We start from the raw sequence: 14,753 nt of genomic DNA, 5'->3' as shown, positions 1-14,753 counted from the left end.
ATTAAACGTGGACTGACTATTTCCATCTAATACTCTCCTTAAATTATGCCAAAATTCGGGTACTTTCTGAGAAAGCATGGGTTGCACTGTCTCCTTTACCCAAATAAGGGCCTTCCAATCTTCCTGTAAGTCATCAGCCGATGCCCAGACACTAACAAAGGAAAGTCCAGGGCAAGTTTAATGCTGGACTTCATCTGTCTTTCAGTGCTTGTTGCTTCCTTCGGCTCCATATTGTGCAATATAGCAATGACACTGTCTTCTAAAGCTAAACGAAACCTCTCGTATATCTGACAAGAAAGTTGTAACAAGAACACTGAGCAGCTGACTGACCACAACTTGCTTTCATTTTCTCTTAGATGGTCTGTTTCAGGACTTTCTGTCCCTCATTTTTCAAGTTTTTGGAGGTTTTCACATTTTTATTTTAAGCTTTCAAGCTTTGAGTTTATTTTTCAAGATCTTGGAAGACTTTTTTGTAAAATTTTGCTTATGGTACAAATTTTAACCACTGTTTTGATGTATATATATATATATATATATATATATATATATATATATATATATATATATATATAAACTTTCATGAAAAACGCGACGCGCTTATAACATGGGGATCCGTGCTTTCATAAAACACCAGACGAAACTAAGACCTCGTCCGCTCAGGTAGTCGCATGAGCCTCTCACCACTAGAGATTCCTATGCTCAGGTGTTGCTCATTTATGCTGTATTATTTTTTTTTTTATAATAATACGTTTCCTTTATTAAAACTAATCTCCATTTAATGCTTTTTCAATTTTCACATTAATGCTAAGTTGATCCAACAGGACCATGAGTCATCAAAGGTTAGAGAACATAAAATTATCCAGTAATAAGGATAAAAACAAAACCATTTTTATCTTATGTATTACTAGCAGCTGTACCCGTTCTTTGGACATGTTACCAAACACATTTATTCCATTTCTAAATGACTTTGACGTAGATTTTTCCCCAGCCAATACTACTGGGTCACTGACTGGCCCAGTCAGGCACCGCCGCCCAACAGCAGGCGCATACATATTGCAACAGGTTGCTTGTGGAATATTTCCATAATGACGCCCCCCTTAAACGGCCCTTGATAAAACTCAGCTATTGTTAAACTCTGATATTGATGTTAAATGCGTGTGTAATCATTTATGTCAACTCATGGTACCAAATTTGGATGCAGTAGGCCCATCTTTGACCCTTTGGGCCTTAATTCCCAAAAGGAACATGGGGGCAAGTAGGCTACGACCATCTTCTCCCCTGAGCGGTATGTCGAAAAGGCGTAGGCCTCTTGCCCCCTAATATAGATATACTCTACTTAGATTTCCAAAAGGCCTTCGACAAAGTTCCACACAAGAAACTAATGATAAAAGTTAGAGCTTTAGGAATTATAGGAGAAATAGCGAACTGGATCGAAGACTGGCTGACTTAGAAAATAGAGAGTCATAATAAATGGTGAAGAGTCAGAATGGGCAGATGTAACAAGCAGAATTCCTTGGCCCTCTCTTGTTTTTTATTTACATTAATGACATTGATGTAGGCTTAACTCGCAGGATAGCCAAATTTGCAGATGACACCAAACTAGGTGTAAATGCAGCAGACCCAGATGTAGTGGAAAGTTTAAGAAATGACCTAATGGGAATAGGAGAGTGGTCAAAAAATGGCAAATGCCTTTTAACGTAAATAAGTGTAAAGTGTTGCAAATAGGAACAAACAACTCTCGTGCCAGTACATGCTGCTCGGGAATGACAAAGTAGTGTAGAACAAGAGGAGGACCTTGGAGTCATTATTACCAAGGACTTAGTTAAAATCCACAAAACAATGCATATAAGCTGAAAAGAAGGCACAGAAACTAGGGGGATACATAAAGAGCCAGTTCAAATACAGAAACAAGGAAACGGTGCAGCAGCTCTACACATCAATAGTTGGATCCCATCTTGAATATGCAGTACAGTTTTGGTCACCAACACTGAGAAAAGACATAGATAAATTAGAACAAGTACAAGCAAGAGCCACAAAGTTAATTCCATCCATCAGGCAAATAGGTTACCGAAGACAACTAGAGAGCCTGAACGTGTATAGCTTAGAAACAACGATTACGAGGACAACTGATAGAAACATTTGAAATACTGAAAGGTATAACAAAAGTAGATAGTAACCTATTTACATTAAACAAAAACCAGACAAGAAATAATAGATGGAAACTAGAACGGAAGAGATACAACACATCCCACCGTGGGAACTTCTTTACATACAACATATGTGACACATGGAATAAACTGCCACCAGAAGTTGTAAACAGCAACAGTGTGGAAGAGTTTAAAAGAAGCTAGACAAAATCATTAGGACACTGTGAATGAACAGTAAAACCTGCTCCTAGAGATTAATGAGCACACGATGTCTCCTCGGATGGACTAACAAGTCTTTAAGACATCCTAATCCTTGTAACTCTTTGCAATATTGTTGGAAAGCCTCGGGTCCCCATTCCCACGGGGTGGGGGTTGCCCACCCTTACTACTGATGGAACCATATGGCCCCCATTTTGTGGGGAGGCTGCTTGTACCTCCGAAAGTTGTAAAAAATGAGGGGGTTTTGAAAAGAGGGGTTATGACCCCCTTAGAAACGGGCCTCGAATTTTGGATTGTGACTAAAACTTTCCTGGTGAGAGGGGAGTCTATGGCAAAAATTTGTAGCCTTAGCTTTAATAGTCTAGGCGTGCATAGCGAACAGACAGACAGACTAACAGACAGAAATTGCCTTTCGTATATGTAAAAGATTGTTTGGCTTCATCCAACAAAACAGGAACAAATAGCAATTTGATATCCTTTCAGTGCTAGTTTATTAGTTTCAAAATATTTCTTTTCGTGCTTCAGCTCTCATTCTTTTTCTTTTTATCTATTACAATAGTTTTATTTAGAGATTCACATTGTAAAATATGCAGAAATTTTAGCAAAGTAACTAACTACATCTTTGAAAACATCAACTTCAGACAATGCTAATTCATATATTAGCGACTTTATGCAGTCTTTACCTTCCTGAAAAGTTTCTCCGTGAGTTGCAATGAATATCTCTTTCAAAATAGATATCTGAGACATAAAAAAATCAGAAGGTGCACCTAAAAACATCAGAAGGTACATGTAGTCCGCCTCTGTTGTACTCAGCCAAGAATTTTCTGATTCTTTTCATTCTGATGCTTTAACCTGACGATATATCCAGCAATGTAGTGAAGAGACTCTTCTGCTATTAGGACAGAAATTGACTTTTCTAGTTTGCGTTTCTCTTTCTAAGTCGGATTCTGTTCTCTAAAATCATCCATTAAGCCTTCATTTTCAATTTCAAGTTCACTGGTAATATTTTTAAAGAAAATGCTAGTCAGGCACATTTCTACTGAAGTTCTCGTTGTGTTGTTCTGTTTTGCACCAGCAAATGACAACTGCCCATTAAATACAACAAATTCATCTTTATATTCGGTAAGGTTTTTTTTACTTGAGAGTGCAAATGTCTTTCAACAACAAATACTTTTTTAATCAAAATTTAAAACTTACCGAATTTGGAGTGTCATGTACTCTATTCATTTGACGTATACAACCAAAAAAGTGTTTCAAGAGATCTTGATTTAATCGTTTTGTAGCTATGAGTTTAAAACTATAATTTATTAAGCATTTCATAAAGCTCTATTAGCGACTTGCTTGACAGAATTACCGCTTTTTGAAATCTATACAGGCAATTAAATCTTGAGTTTGTTTCTCTCATGGTTTTCAATGTATCTAACTTTTACTGTGGAATTTTTCGCTGGTCATAATTTATCATGAAAGCATTTCGTGATACTTTGTTACCAAATACTGAAGAAGAATTCATAACAAGAGTCTCATGTATTAACAATACTAAAGATTTTTTGGAGTAATTTTGTGGAATTTTCCACTTTTTGAAAAATTTTACTGCTTAAGTGAGTCTGAGAAGGGATTGTGCTTGGAAGGGGTTTGCATTCAAAGCTAATTTTGTGGGAGTTGTGGTGGTTGAGTCGCCACCCGATATGGTTTGGATCTAAGAGATAGTGATGGGATTTTCCTATTGCCATCTTGAGGGCGGAAACATCTCCAGGGATCAGCCCATCAGAATCCAGGGGGGGCTGGTGCTTGTGGATGGTACTCCTGGCTTCTGTCCGGAAGCCCACCAATACGTTTGAAGTGGGGAGTCAGTCCCCATTAGTGGGGGCAGAACTCCCAGCAGGCGGATTGGCTTATAACTGGGCCACTGCAAGCATAGTGATGCTATCCCGAAATGGTAGGGTATGGGCTGGACTATTGGGAGTCAACTCTCACTTGTGCCATTGTGGAGAATGCAAATACCTGACTGATCCACGATACTTTCTTGATAAAACCAAACAGTTTTGGGTGTGTAGCTGAGTCAGTTTGTTTGAGGTGATCTGGTGTGTCTAGGCATTAGAAGCTGGCTGTGTTTCCGTTTCTGATGTGCTGTTGGGGTCTCAGCGGGATCTATTGGGATTCTATGGATTTGGTCACTAGTTTTCCCTACCCTGGATCTGACGACTTACTGGCACTGGCAGCGACTTCTGGCATGAACATGGATGTGAGCTTGGCTGTCGGACAGAACCAAACACTGAGACACCAAGGTGTTAGTAAATCTGGTGGGTTTGATCCAAATAGTAGAGTCCATCATTGCACTAATATCAATTTGTCATTAGATTATGAGTGTTTGTACAGTGTAATGAAACAATTTGGTAAAGTGGAAAGAATGAAAATACTTCTAGAAAAAGACAAGCAGTCATTTTCTGCTTATGTTAAATTTTCCTCACCCTTAGAAGCTAGTGAGGCACAACAAAGACTCCATGACCACATTCTCAGTGGTTCAGTTCTCAGCACGAATGTGTTTTCACTGAATAATTTAAATGATGAGCCATTTGATTTCATCCCAAAGAATGAAGAACATGGACCAGCCCCAGTACCAGAGCACTTCCTACCCCTATATGGCATGTTCCTAGCTACAAAGAGGGAGGGAAAAATTTTATAAAGGCTGCTGAATGTATTGAGAGCAAGGTAGGTTCCATTCCCATTGGAAATATAAAATGTTATGGAAAGAACTTGCTAATAAAGCTGATAATGAAACCCAAGCAATTTTACTATCTAATTTTAAAACTCCTTGAAAGTGGAAATATCGAATGTATGGCATCACATAGATTCTTTAACACACTGAAAGGGGTAGTATACTCAAAAGACCTGCATATTTTTGAAGAGGAGGAGATTCTCCATCGATGTCCTCCTTGTGTATCTCATAAAAAATCTAGGAGGGGATGCAGCTATCCTTTAAACCTTCTCCTCCAGTTACTTACCTGATACTATCATTGTTGGCCATGAGAGGATGCAGGTTAAAAAATATAAAAGAAATCCTAAACAGTGTCGCAAATGTTTTGAATATGGCCACATTCAAAACTCGTGTGAAAACAAGAAAAGATGTTCTGTGTGCTCTGCGGATCATGATAATTTTGATGATTGTGAAGCAGCCCAATACTGTTTTCAAAGTAAGGGTAATCACTCTTCAAATTCTAGGGCTTGCCTCAGATGCAGATTGGAAGAAGAAGTATCAGCAGTGGCCGATAATGAACATATCAGCATTAGCGAAGCAAAGCCTGTGATAATGTGTGCAAACAAAAGTGCCAACTCTACCTATGCTTCATTAATAAAACTTATGAAAAATTCCAGCAATGTAAGGCAACTAATAACTGCATCTGATAGGAGGCATCACACACCTGCTACTCCATGGACTGTAAATAATGAAAATCCCCAATCTGCCTGAAATTTTCATCGGCTAGTGCCTTGGAGTCCAGCACCAAAAGTTATACTTCAAGAAGTACAGAAAACTCACCTCCCAAAGTCAATACAAAGGTGACTAATATGATAGTTGCAGGCTCACCTCCCAAAAAAAGGGAGCCAAAACCAATTAATAATTCGGGAAGCTGTTCCAAAAACACTCCCAACAAGAATAAGACAAGGGAGCAAGCCCAATTAGATAGAGCTAATTCAGAGCCATCAATTGTCACAGCCACAAACAAAAATGAAAACAAAACTATAATTACAATCACCAAGAAGCGCAAAAGGAATACATCCCCAAATAATGATAGCTTTAAAATAAAAACCTTAAATGGGTTCAGTGTTTTGGAAGAGTTCTCTCTGCCTAGAAAGGTGGTTCCAAAAGCAGTTTCAGCCCAAAAACATGTGAGTTCTGATCAGTCCTGCCGCCCTAAGACAAATGAACTAAGTGATTCACAAAATCACAGTAGAAATTCTGTGCAGGATCATAACTAGAAATATGGTCAGTCAAAAACCCTAAATTCCAATTCAAATGAGAAGGGATTAAAGAAACAATCACTTTATAAGTGATTGTTTCCTCTCCATGCTGTTTCCTCTCCACATTAGGAACAGTACTTCCCCTCCAAGGAGTTGGAAGTAGCACATTTTACCACCTTAACATTCATGTTCGATATCGTTCAGTGGAACTGTAAAGGTCTCTGAGCCCGTACAGAAGACCTTAAAGTCTTAATTCATGAATCCAATCCAGGGAGTGTATGCTTGCAGGAGACAACAATGATAGGCAACTCTCGTTATAATCCTGGACTAAATTATTCAATATTTAACTCTGCTCCCCCAACTGGTGGTCTGGCCCATGGAGGTGCTGTAATTATTGTTAATAAATCTCTGCAGTACTCCATAATACAATTAAATACAACTCTACAAGCTGTTGCTATTTCAGTCATCTTGGAAAAGAGGATAACAGTCTGCTCCTTATACCTTCCACCAGATCTTGCTTTTGACTGTGAAGATATTCAGTCCTTAATTAACCAACTTCCAGCTCCTTTACTTCTCCCAGGAGATTTTAATGTCCACAACTCCCTTTGGGGAAGTCGGTTTCCAGACAGTAAAGGGAAATTAATTGAAGACCTAATTGATAGGAATGATGTTACCCTATATGATAATGGGTCAATGACTTTCCACAGCATTCATTATCATCTTTTCTCTGCATTGGACCCTAGTATCTCTTCAACAAGTATCCACCTCGATTTTATTTGGTCTGTTAACGAAAATTTAAATGGGAGTCATCATTACCCGATCCATTTGAAATATGCTGTGAATAGTCCATCTGAAGTTTTACCGAAGTGAAAGGTAGAGGATGCAGACTAAGATATATTCAGTAAGGGTGTCAAACTAGATTGGGAGTTTGAGTCATTTCATTCTCACCTAGATGCTTATGATTACTTTATTGAATCTACTCTACTCTGAAGAGTGCTGAAGGCTCGATTCCCAAAACAAACTCAAACCTCATAGACCTGTAGTTCCCTTGTGGAATAAGACTTGTGGTATTCTGAGGAAAGTTACTAGGAAATGCTACAGACGCTACAAAACTAGTGGCTCTCCTCAGTCTAAATTAATCTACAAATGTGCTTTAGCCAAGCAACGGCGCTTTTATAAGAAAGCCAAAAGAGAAAGTTGGCTTTACTATATTAATGGAATAAACTGAAAGACCACTGAAAGTGGTATGGCGCAAAATAAGGAAACTAAGTGGTTAAGTTTGCTGTGTCACCATTACCCTCATTAAAAATAAATGAGACACTGATCACAGAGCTCACTGAAGTTACCAATGAGCTAGGAAAACACTTTTCTGAAGTTTCCAGCGCCAACAATTATTCTCGAGAATTCCAAAAATTTAGGAATTCTGAAATGATTCTGAAATTTGATTCAGGAAAATCTGAACCATACAACTTCAGGTTTTCCTTAAGAGAATTATGGGAGGCGTTCTCCTTTAGTGAATCCACAACTCCAGGTGAGGTTGCAATCATATATGAAATGCTTAAACACCTCCCAGACGACGCTAAAAAGTATTTACTCAAGATTATAAACAAAATATGGGAAACTGGAATTTTATCCAATGACTGGAAAATATCCATAGTTGTTCCTATTAAAAAGCATAATAAAGATGCTTCCCTAGCCACCAGCTATAGACCAATAGCTCTTACCAGCTGTGTGTGTAAGCTGGTGGAGAAAATGATAAATACTAGACTAGTGTGGCACTTAGGAACTAAAGGATTAATATCATCATTTCAATTTGGTTTCAGGAAAAACTGCTCCACCCTTGATCCCTTGCTGAGGCTGACCAACCAAATCCAGCAAGGATTCGCCAAACAATGTCAGACCATCAGAGTATTTTTTTACCTCGAAAAAGCATATGACACTGCCTGGAGAATTAGCATCATGAAACAATTGCACAAGATGGGCACATGTAGAAGAATGATCAGATTTATATATTCCTTTTTAACGGACAGATTGTTAAAGGTAAAAGTGGGAAACTTTCCCCCAACCTTATGTGCAGGAAGAAGGAGTTCCCCAAGGAAGCGATTTAAGTGTAACACACTTTTCAGTGGCAATGAATAGTGTTGTTGAAAAAATCTTGCCTTCTGTTAAATGCTCACTTTTTGTCAATGACCTTGCAATATACTGCACAGGATATGATTCATTGTCAGTATGTAAACATCTGCAAAGGTATATTAATGCAATTACTATGTGGGCTGATGAGAATTCTTTAAATTCTCCTCTTCCAAAACAGTTGCAGTAAGATTTAGCAGCTGGCGTTTGGAAGAAGTTCCCACATTTAGTTTAAAAGGATGTATCATTCCTTATGAAAATGAAGTAAAATTTGTGGGGATGATTATTGACCACAAATTAACATGGGCCAGCCATATAAATGCCCTAAAGATTAATGTTGAAAAATCTTTAAATATTTTAAAGGTTGTTTCCGGATTTATTTAGGGGGCTGATAAGAAATCTCCTTTTAAGGCTATATGAATTGGATGTTGTACAGAACATGGGGTTAAGAATATGCTCGGGGGCTTTTAGAACTTCTCCTGTTGAAAGTATATATATGTCGACACAGATCATCTTCCCCTTGATCTAAGAAGGCAAGAGCTAGGGTTGCAATACGTGGCTAGAATGAAAAGTGCTCCCAAAAATCCCTCCTTTCAAGTACTCAAGGAAACAGACTCGCAGAATTTCACTGGTACAAGAGCTTCTAAACCATTCCATATTCGACTGAACGAGGATGTTAGGGATAACCATCTCAAATCCTAGAAAGTCCTGAAAGTAAAACATCCTGTAAATCCTCCGTGGCTTATTCCTGAAGCATTCGTATGCAAGAAATTGTTTAAGAAAAAGGACTGTACTGAAGAAGAGATTAGGGGAAAATTCTTAGAGCACGACGCTACGCTACCCATGCCAATTTTGTGAAGATTTATACAGATGGACCAAAGTCAGATAGTGGTGTTAGGTGTGCTGTTATCCTTGGTGATACAGCATATACAGCTAAATTACCTGATTTTGCATCAGTATTTACAGCCGAATTAACAGTCGTATAGTCTCTGCCCTAGATTTAGTTCTTCAAAGTAGTGACACTAATTTTGTCATATACTCGGATTCTAAAAGCAATTTAGAAGCTATTAAAAAAATTTAATAGCTCTCATCTGTTAATTCGAAAAGTTCAGGAGTCACCTTTTCATATATATTGTCTGCATAAGTCAGTCTCTTTCTGTTGGGTCCCTTCTCACGTGGGGATTCACGGAAACGAGACTGCAGACAGGGAAGCGAAAGTTGCTAGCGTTTTACCAAAAACAACTTTCAGAAAAGTGCCTCATACAGACCTAAAGGTCCCATTAGGTCTTATGTATTAAGTAAATGGCAAGAAAGGTGGACTTCTCCTCTTCTTGCCAATAATATAGGAAGTATAGAAATATTAGGAATAATATACTGCCGTAGCCTTCGTCATTCCAGCTGGACAGACGAACAAAGGTTATTTTAACGAGATTGAGGATTGGGCACACTTATTCAACCCATCAGACGGAAGCAGCCCACCAGTGTGTGCCTACTGTGACGAGATACTGACAGTGGAGCACATTCTGATGGTTTGCCCCAGATATTTTAACCAAAGGGAAAGATATTTCCAGGGTAAATCCCTCTCGAACATCTTGGGAGATGAAGCAGATATTTCTGCTCTCATAACTTCATATTTTTATTTTATTTATTAGTCACATCTAATTTTATGAATCATTTCTTTCACTAAGTTATCAATTCATTTACCATAATTCAATTTATTTAACCTTCATTACGGCGTTGAATGGCCTGCTTGGCCATCCATCCATTTAGATCGTCACCAGTCTCCTCTGTACAAGTTGAATGTAGCGAACTGCCACTGTACCTCCATAGAGAATTCATAACCATGAAAAGTACATTAAGAATAAAAAAAAAATGATTCACCAACAAAAAATCTATTTGAGCTAAGGGATGTCTTTATAAACAATGATTCACCGCCTTTCCCAATTAAGAGCTAATAGACCGTTCGAGTCATTGAATATAAATATACAAGTACCGCCAATAGTAAAGTTACCACCCCATTGGACTATGATTAAAGTAAGGACTTGCATTCATTTAAAATATATATAAAAAAAATTACGCATATACCCCAGAACACCATAGACAAAAAACCATAGAACATGTTAAACAAAAAAGTTCACATTATGCAAAATATACCGACGGGTCTAAATCGCAACATGGAGTAGGATATCAATTTTCTCTACCCAATAATGCCTTCATAGCAGAGTTGTGTGCATTCAAAGCAGCTATCAGCAATTATAAAGCAAACACCATTCGCTAATTTTGTCATTTTTAGCGACTCAAGAAGCGCTATAGAAGTTGTTAAGAGATACTATCCAAAAAAATAATATTGAACAGCAAATTAAATTTAAACACAATTTATATGAAAATGGAAAAAAATATTGAAACTTGTTGGAACCCTTCTCATGTGGGGATAAGAGGAAATGAAGAGGCTGATAAAGCAGCTAAAGAAGCAGTCCACATAAAAGCATTATACATATGATAATGATATTATTTTTCATTTCTGATGATTGCATACTAAACTTCAGGCAATGAAAAAAAAATGAGCCAAAAATGAACTCTTAATCTTCAAAACTAAGCGCGCTGTGATTTTTTGAAAAAATTATTTTTTCCGGTTCCGCGCTCACTCCAACCAGGCCCGGCATACAGGAGAGGTTTTGATTTTTAGGGCTTCGGCGTAAGAGGGTTAATATACCTTTTTAGTATATATGTAAGGGGAACATGAGTAAATGTATTTAATGTGTGTGTGTTCTAGTATGAAAGCATTTACCTTGGTGCAGTTTTTTAAATTTATCCTGAATGACCTATTTGGTCCCAGTTCTTGGCCTAAGGGCTAGACCTGGCATTTTATCTAATCCTTCGGGCCAGCCCTTGGAGAGCTGAAAATCAGGTCATTAGTCTGGTTAAACTACCTTTATAATAATAATAATAATAAAAAATAATAATAATAATAATAATAATAATAATAATAATAATAATGTGGCGTCGTGGCAGAGTGGGTTAGGCCGTCAATTGACTGGTTAAGCAACATTGGGGCTAATCAGTCGTTGGATGGGTGACCGCTCCCCTCGGCGTTGATTCCTTGGGAAAGGATCTTTACCATAATTTCCTCAGTCTACTCAGCTGTAAATGAGTACCTATTCCTGATGGGGTAGGGTCCAGCTATGGGTTAAATAGTAAAACTCAGCAATGATGGAAAGAAATGAAGGATTAAACGACAACGACGTAAATGGAACCTCTGGCAAAAGAGGAGCTTCATCCGGCAGCCAGGTATTCAGCCCAATTGAAGGGAAGATGGTCAGGTACTTGGAGGTCGTCATCCAGCAACTGACCACCACAACGACAGTAACCAACAACCAGAGATTGGAGCTACAGAAACAAACCAGAGGAAGAAATAGACAAGAGAAGAAAATAAGGAAATATGGAGATGCTACATCAGAAGCAACCCAGATGCTACATCAGAAGCAACCCGACAGAGAGAGGATATAGAAGAAGGTTGGTCAACATCTGGAATGAGAGGAATAACACCCCCCAAACAGAGCAGAGGCTGGCAGACCAAGTAAGGAACATAAAGAAAAAGAACTGGCTCTCCCCAACAGAAAGAGAGGAATTGGAAAGGGAAATAACACACGGCAATGAATTACAAGAAGACGAAGTAGAACTGAGAGACGATGCCACAGAAGACCACAGGGATGATGAGGTATCAAACAACGACATACGAAGAAACACCGACGAAGTAACAAACAGGACGGAATGGGTAGAAAAGAGTCCCAGGATTAATGGCCATTGAAGCCGAGGATACCCAGAGAGAACAAAGATCCCCTCCGTGAAAGCCTACAACACCAAGAAATTAAGGGAGAAAACAAGTGAGGTCAATGAAATAATGAGACTAATACACACCACCAATATCACAGAAACAAATAACTTGATATAGCAGGAGCAAGATTAGTAGCAGAACTGATGGGGATACGAACACCAACACCACCAACACAACCAACCCAACAGAAACCAAAACAGCAACCGCCTTGGAAAAGGCGCCTGGAAAAGCAAATCATGGTGATGAGATCTGACTTGAGTAAACTGAAAGAGATGGCAGAAAAAAGGCTAAGAAGCAAGAAAACAAGGGAGGAACTGAACAAAAAATACAAAGTACAGGAGAGGGGACTAAACAACACAATAGAAGATGTAAAATAGAGGCTTAAGGCCAAAGCACACAAGATCCAACGGTACATGAACAGGAATAAGGGATACCAACAGAACAAACTATTCGGAACCAACCAGAAAAGACTATATAGCCAACTAAGTGGGGAAGACAACCACCAAGAAATCCCTGAAGCCGAACCAAGTAAGAGACTCTGGGAAAACATCTGGAGCAATCCGGTATCACACAACAAACATGCAACGTGGCTCCAGGAAGTCAAGGCTGAAGAAACAGGGAGAATAAAACAAAGATTCACTGACATCACGACAGACACAGTCAGACACCAACTAAAGAAAATGCCCAACTGGAAAGCCCCAGGTCCCGATGAAGTCCATGGATACTGGCTCAAAAACTTCAAGGCCCTACACCCAAGAATAGCAGAACAACTCCAGCATTGTATCACAAATCACCATGCGCCCAAATGCATGACCACAGGAAGAACATCCTTAGTCCAGAAAGACAAGAGTAAGGGAAATATAGCCAGTAACTACAGGCCTATCATCTGCCTAGCAATAATGTGGAAGTTACTAACAGGTATCATCAGCGAAAGGCTATACAACTACCTAGAGGATACAAACTCCATCCCCCACCAACAGAAAGGCTGCAGAAGGAAGTGTATGGGCACAAAAGAACAACTCCTGATAGACAAAATGGTAATGAAGAACAGTAAGAGAAGGAAAACCAACCTAAGCATGGCATGGATAGACTATACGAAAGCATGGTACCACACACATGGCTAATAGAATGCCTGAAAATATATGGGGCAGAGGAAAACACCATCAGCTTCCTCAAAAATACAATGCACAACTGGAATACAATACTTACAAGCTCTGGAATAAGACTAGCAGAGGTTAATATCAGGAGAGGGATCTTCCAGGGCGACTCACTGTCCCCACTACTCTTCGTAGTAGCCATGATTCCCATGACAAAAGTACTGCAGAAGATGGATGCTGGGTACCAACTCAAGAAAAGAGGTAACAGAATTAACCATCTGATGTTCATGGACGACATCAAGCTGTATGGTAAGAGCATCAAGGAAATAGATACCTTAATCCAGACTGTAAGGATTGTATCTGGGGACATCAGGATGGAGTTTGGAATAGAACATCAAGAGATGAAGGACACGATCAGGAAAGAATATATGCAGAGACTCAAGGCGATACTCAAGTCAGAACTCAACGCTAGAAATATGATAAAAGCCATAAACACATGGGCAGTGCCAGTAATCAGATACAGCACAGGAATAGTGGAATGGACGAAGGCAGAACTTCGCAGCATAGACCAGAAAACGAGGAAACATGTGACAATACACAAAGTACTACACCCAAGAGCAAATACGGACAGACTATACATAACACGAAAGGAAGGAGGGAGAGAACTACTAAGTATAGAGGACTGCGTCAACATCGAGAACAGAGCACTGGGCCAATATATGAAGACCAGTGAAGACGAGTGGCTGAAGAGTATGGGAAGAAGGACTGATAAAAGTAGACGAAGACCCAGAAATATACAGTGACAGGAAAAAGACAAGCAGAACAGAGGAATGGCATAACAAACCAATGCATGAGACAGACTAAAGAACTAGCCAGCGATGACACATGGCAATGGCTACAGAGGGGAGAGCTCAAGAAGGAAACCCTGAAAAGGAATCTAGAAAAACTAGAGGCTGAAGTAGCTCCAGGACTCATGCAGAGGAGTGTGATCCTAGAAACGGCGCACATAGTAAGAAAAATGATTGACTCCTAAGGAGGCAGGATGCAACAACCCGGAACCCCACACTATAAATACCACCCAGTCGAATAGGAGGACTGTGATAGAGCAAAAAAAAAAAAATAAATAAAAGATATAATAATAATAATATTCCAGGTCAGGTTCTTGACTTCTCATTCGTTTACAAACTAGGCTGGTGGTTGGGAGGGAAATATTTTTACTTCCTTATTATTATTATTCAACAATATGCTGAAATACTGTGCTGTGTACGTTTGTTCGTCGAATTTGGAAATAAAAGGTGATTGAGTTAGTTTCCCTCGATATGAAGAATTAAAACATTTCTTCCTACCATCCACCTTATTTGACCTTAT

Source organism: Macrobrachium nipponense, chromosome 26, assembly GCF_015104395.2.
Source record: "Macrobrachium nipponense isolate FS-2020 chromosome 26, ASM1510439v2, whole genome shotgun sequence".
Classification (NCBI taxonomy): domain Eukaryota; kingdom Metazoa; phylum Arthropoda; class Malacostraca; order Decapoda; family Palaemonidae; genus Macrobrachium; species Macrobrachium nipponense.
This window is presented reverse-complemented; position numbering follows the sequence as displayed.